This window comes from Alligator sinensis, unplaced genomic scaffold (genome assembly GCF_000455745.1).
Source record: "Alligator sinensis unplaced genomic scaffold, ASM45574v1 scaffold77_2, whole genome shotgun sequence".
In the NCBI taxonomy this organism is placed as follows: domain Eukaryota; kingdom Metazoa; phylum Chordata; order Crocodylia; family Alligatoridae; genus Alligator; species Alligator sinensis.
In genome coordinates, this window is record NW_005842016.1 from 563,754 (window position 1) to 569,569 (window position 5,816).

Here is a 5,816-nt window from a genome sequence, read left to right on the forward strand (position 1 = left end):
CTGTCTATCCTAGGAATCTGAGATGTGATTAGGCAACATATAGGCTAATTAACATATATAATTAGCATCCCATATGGACAAAATTAGTATACAAATTTATTTGCTAATGTGGTTCCTTGGGGTGGCCAGACCTAGGGCCACTCAAAATTACTTGGTGCAGACATGTCAGTCTAAGAGCTTATGGTGAGAAGACGGGGATATGTCCATAGCTTTTTTCTGGGTAAGAAAATAATTGCAAAAAAATATTTTTTCCTTATGGAACTTGTTGTTCTTATGATCTAATAATTTACTGACCTTATATTACATCCAATATCCTTTCAGTGAAGGTACAGTTTATATAAAAGAAATATCTCTTCAGGAAGAATTTAAAAAAATGTTTTCTCAACCAAGAAGCATAAACTATTCTGAGCCTGGACTGTGGAGACAGAAGAATTCAGTTGCTCTGGCTTCCTGAACATGGCTTTGTAATATCAATTTTTTTTAGAAAGGGCAATAAACGTGTTTCCTCTGTTTGCATTAAACACTGTGCAGATTCCTGTCATGAGGAATGAAAACAGGAGTTGGGTCAGCAAATGATAATGAGTCTCCATGTGCCTTTCAAAGGGTCAATGCCAGATCACTAAGCCCAGGCCTGCGCCAAGAATCCAAGGGAGGTTTCCTGGAATGGCTCAGAGCAAGAACAACCTAGACACTCTGGTCCCAAGTCTCTGAACAAGCCCCAAATGTGTGAGTTATAGGTTGTTTGTGAGTGCCTGAAACACCAATGGACATCGAACTGTTTGTTGAACTGCACTGACCCCTAGGCCTGGTCAGATACTTTCTGCCTAAAGATTTTCTAGCTGGAATTATGATGGGGGTTTTTTGGTTTTTTGGCCAGAACAGAAATTCTAATGAAGGATACAAACTTCTATTGAATTTTTTTTGGTGGGTGGGGATATTGGAAAAAAAGAAAACTTGAAACATACGTGTCTTTTGGTTACCATAAAACAAAATATTTTAAAAAATTAAAACTTGACTTTTTCATGAAAAAGAAAAAATTGTTTATTTTCATCATTTTTAACAGAAAAGAAAAAACGTCTCCAGCAGCACCTCTTACTCTGTAACACCACCCTAATCCTTCAGGGGGTAACATTAAGGCTGAAACTAGGGACTCTTCTCCAGCACAAATATTCCACAATAACTATGGAAGAATACCATGTGGACATTCTTATTTTATGTGAAGAGTATCCAGTATGGTTTACCTCAATCCACTTTGGGACTGTGGAAGAACTATTTCATTTTACATTCACCCCTCGACTTTGCTGTAGCCTCCTCATGAAGACAAGCCCTAAAGCAAGGGTGTCAAACTCATCTCAGGCCCTGGGCTAAACTCAGAACACGGGGGCTCTTCCCAGGCTGGATTTGTGGAGTTACATTTGGATGGCAGCATGTGTCTGGGCCAGGCAGCTGCACAGAGTCACATTTGAGCAGAGCAGAGCAGGGGACACGTGCCTGCTATGAGCCAGGAGTGTGTAGTGATGTGGAGCTCTAGCCGTCAGCATCATGGAACCATGGCCATGCAGCAGCACGGAGCTGTGTTTGACCAGAGCTCCAAGCTGCCACATACTCTTGGCTGTTTGTAGACACACGTCCCCAGCTCTGTGTGCCTGAATGCAGGGCTCTGCTACCTCACACCCTCAGCTCCATGCTGCTGACCAGCCAGAGTTCCATGCTGTTGGGCAGCAGCACATTTCCTATTGGATACCTTTTGGTGGTTTCCCAAATGTGGGAATTGTCATGAATGAAGCACAGATCTTTTCTTGGTCACTATATAGAGATCCTGGCCTTCTAATCCCATCTCTTTGAATCACTCTCTTGGGTGAGTGATCTGAACAGGGAACTGCAGAATAAAAAAGCACCACAGACTGGATGTGTTAAATACAATTTAAACAGAGACTATGGATTTTTATCCCATTACCTGGATTATCTTTTGTGACTTCTTTGGGTGTTTGTATACGGCATGGCATTTGATCCTCGTTAATTTACTGCACCTGAAAAATTTTAACCCGGTTTATTGTGGTGTGGCACATTTGTGTTTGCATACCATGCTCTTTTGAGCGAGTTAAGTCTTGCGTGTCATTCCCCACAGATTCCAGCAGGGGAAGGCAAAATACCAGTCCACCCCCAGTAACGTCTTGCCTAATGAATTACAGCAGGACGCACATGTGAACCAGCCTCCACCGTGCCCGCCTCCTGTCCCTGCTGGTCGTCTCCTGCTAATTCCCCCCTTCCACTCTCCCCCTGGGCATGGTCACCTGAAAACCCTGTCACTTGCACCCACCTAGGCTTGAGCCAGTCTCCCAGTAAGTGATGCCCATGGTGATCCTGATGACAAGCTGTGTGAATCATCCCCTCCTGTCCCTTTCCCTTCCCTCCATGTTACAAATTACTGAGCATGTATATATATGATTTTTTTTTTTTTACTATATCAATAACTGATATGATATCAGAAGTGTACTCAGTTAAGACTGGTGAGTGGGTGGATGGGTGTTGCCGTCACAGTTGGTTGGTGACTACAGCTGATGGTAGTGGCGAGCTCTTACGTTTCTTGCATTTTAGGAATACATTTCCCAGCATTCCCAAGCTGCCAGGTTTGGAACAGTTTCCATGGGGATGCATGCTACTTCCCTTGCTCCCCTTCCCTGCCCACGTTCCACCATGAATCTGTTTGTATAGTACGACATACGGCTTTTGGAGGGTTGTTGTGAAATGTTTTTGATGGTGGGTTGTTGTTGTTGGGCTTGGGGTAGAAAATGCCCCTCCCTTAGTCACAGTCCTAAAGTGGACTTCAGACTGTACACTCGTCCACCTTGCCCCCTGCCCTGCTTGTTCTCCCCTGCACCTGCTGTCCACTACACTACACACCCCTGCAGACAGACACAGATGTTTATGTTGTAAATTGTAAATTGTAAAAGAATTTATTGTAATCAAAGAAAGAATAAGCACTGCTAGTTGTTGTCAGCAATATGTGCTGCCAGGGAATCCTGCACAAGGGCTGCCCGACCAGCTTCTCCTTGTGCATATCTCCTTGGTCCCTGAGCTGCTGCCCAGCTACATCTCTGTCTGGCCACTGCCTGTCATGCTTCTTCACCCCATGCCTGGCTGAAAACCTCTCTGCGGGTCTCATAGATGTTGTGCAGCATGCAGGCTACCACTACAAAGGCCATGATATTTTCTGGCTGCAGCTCGAGCTGGCACGTAAGCACCCTCCATCATCTTTTCAGTCAGCCAAATGCACATTCAACGTTCATCCTGCAACTGCTCAGATGGTTGTTGAAAACCAGCTTCTGCAGGTCCATAACATTCCCTCCATAAAGCTTCATGAGCCAGGGCTTTAGGGGGTAGGCAGCATCCACTAATATTACGGGGGAAACGACAACACCACGGATCACTGTCTCATGGACTCCAGGTGCATAATGTCCTTTCTCCATGAGGCCAGGGAGTGGGGAGTTTCTGAACATGCACGCATCATGTGTGCTGCCAGCCTGCCCTATAAAAATGTTTGTGAACCAGCCCCGGTGGTCCACCCTGGCTTGCAGGATCCTGGAGGCAAATCCTTTCCTGTTTGTGAAAGACCTCCCCCTCCCTGAAGGGGACTGCACTGGGATGTGAGTGCTGTCTAAAGCCTACACACAGTTAGGGAACCTTATGGCATTGAAACCATCTGTTACTTCCTGTGGATTCCCTAGGCAGTTAAATTTGTTTGCAGTGATATCCTGCAGCAGCTGGCATACCTCGCGAGTTGCCACCCCGGCTATGCAGGGAGCCACGCTGAACTGGTTCGTGATATAGAGGAGGCTGGAAGGGGTGTCCAGTTTCATGATGGCCAATGCCACTCTCTTGTCTGGCAGGATGGCCCGATGCATGTTAGTGTCCTGCCTCACAATCTGGGGCCCCAGCATTGAGACAATATGATAAAACATTTCCCTGGTCATTCGGAACGTGATCAGTCACTGCTGGTTGTTCCAAGTGGTCAGCACGATTCGCTCCCACCAGTCCGAGCTGCTCTCAAAGGCCCAGTCTGTGCAGATGCTGCTCCTGAGCCTTCTCAACGCAGCACAGTCATCTTCCACTACTTCACATGCCTCTTGGTTTTCTTACTCCTAGGTACATCTCCATTTTCTTTTTTGCAATGCTAAGAAAGCTTAGATACATGCTAATATTGAATACCCTATCATTCTTATTTGGCAGTACGGCATGTCTTGTATTACTCTCAAGGCCAGCAGCAGTTCAGTCAGCAGCACCGTCACCACCACCTCCTCCTCCTCCTCCTGCTAACCCATGTCCTTCAGATTCTCTATGTCAGAGGAGTCTTTACTGCATTGATCTCCATTCTCTGCCTCCCATTCCTCACACATTTTGTCCTGATTCTCCATTTGGCCCCTCTCCATCATCAGCATGAGGCAGAAGGAAGGGGGTTGAGCTCTGTCTAGCTGCATTAAATAGATGACCACTGCTTTTTCAACAAGTAACCCTGGGGCACTGGATGTTTGCGCAGCCTTTTCTTGGTCCTGAGATAAGAAGCAGCAGATGCTCTGATGCATCATGACTTGGTTCAAGACAACTTGTAATCAAGACTGCAAACATAAGATTTTGCCATAGCCCTCTCCTGTTAATGTAGAACCAGCTAACTGAATACTTTTGTGAGGTAAGTGAAAACAGACTGTGCTTCTGCAATAAAATTATTGTATTCAGCCATAACAAAACAGCTTTCATTGTGGGACTAACTAGGGCAGGGGTGTCCAACCTTTTTGAATGTGGGGCCGGATCATGAACTTTTTATCACACAGTGGGTCGGTGAGCCATATTCAAAGACCACACAGGAAGTGGTATCACATCAGGAAGTGATGTCATGTGACCTTTGACACCAATGAAGTTGCAGGAAGTGACAATGAAATGGGTCTGGAAATGTGGTTTAAAATCCAAAATAAAAACAATATAAAAGCAAGAATGAAATAATACCAAACACTTGACTAAAATAAATACTTTCACTTCTACTCACTTCTCAATGAATGAAAGAAGCATAATGCAAGCTGACAGATTAAATGTGGAAAAGATATCAGCCAGAGTGGACACTAATCAAAGCAACAAAATATGGGCATTTTTGAGAATAATCTTTAAGAAGATTTACTTTTATTGAATTAATAACTTGTTAGTAACACATCTTTAACAAGTAGTAACAAGTTGAACCCCCAAGCCTGCACAAAGAGAAACAGAAGCACGTGCAATCCAAATTCTGGACGGTATTTTTACAAAGTTTTTTACCTGCTCCAAATTTACGTTGGAGCCCAGGTCGTTCATGCTCTGTTCTTGAGCATATTGTTTAGTCCTAAAGGAGCATACAGCACAGCTGCAGGGGGTTCAGCCACAGCTTTCCCTCCCTGGTGCAGCCTGGCCAGCCCATCCCATCCCATCCCCTATCAAGTGATGGCTTCCCCATGTGCTGCTGCACTTTCCCCCTACCTACGCCAGCTGGTTCCAAAAGGCAGGAGGCTTCACCGCCGCTTCTGCTGGCCAGTGCCGACTCAGCTGGGCCTCCCCAGCAGCACGTGGGAAGCCAGCTTCAGCCACATGCTGCTCCGGATGGGACGGACCCAGCCGGGTCAGCACCGGCCAGGAAAAGCAGCATGCAGGTGAAGCCGGCTTCCCACATGCTGCTGGGGTGGAAGGAGGCTGGCCAGGTTGGCACCAGCCAGCAGAAGTGGTGGCGGAGTCGTGTGCCACTTGGGGCTCATCCCATCCCGAGCGGCACATGGCTCCACCGCCGCCTCTGCTTG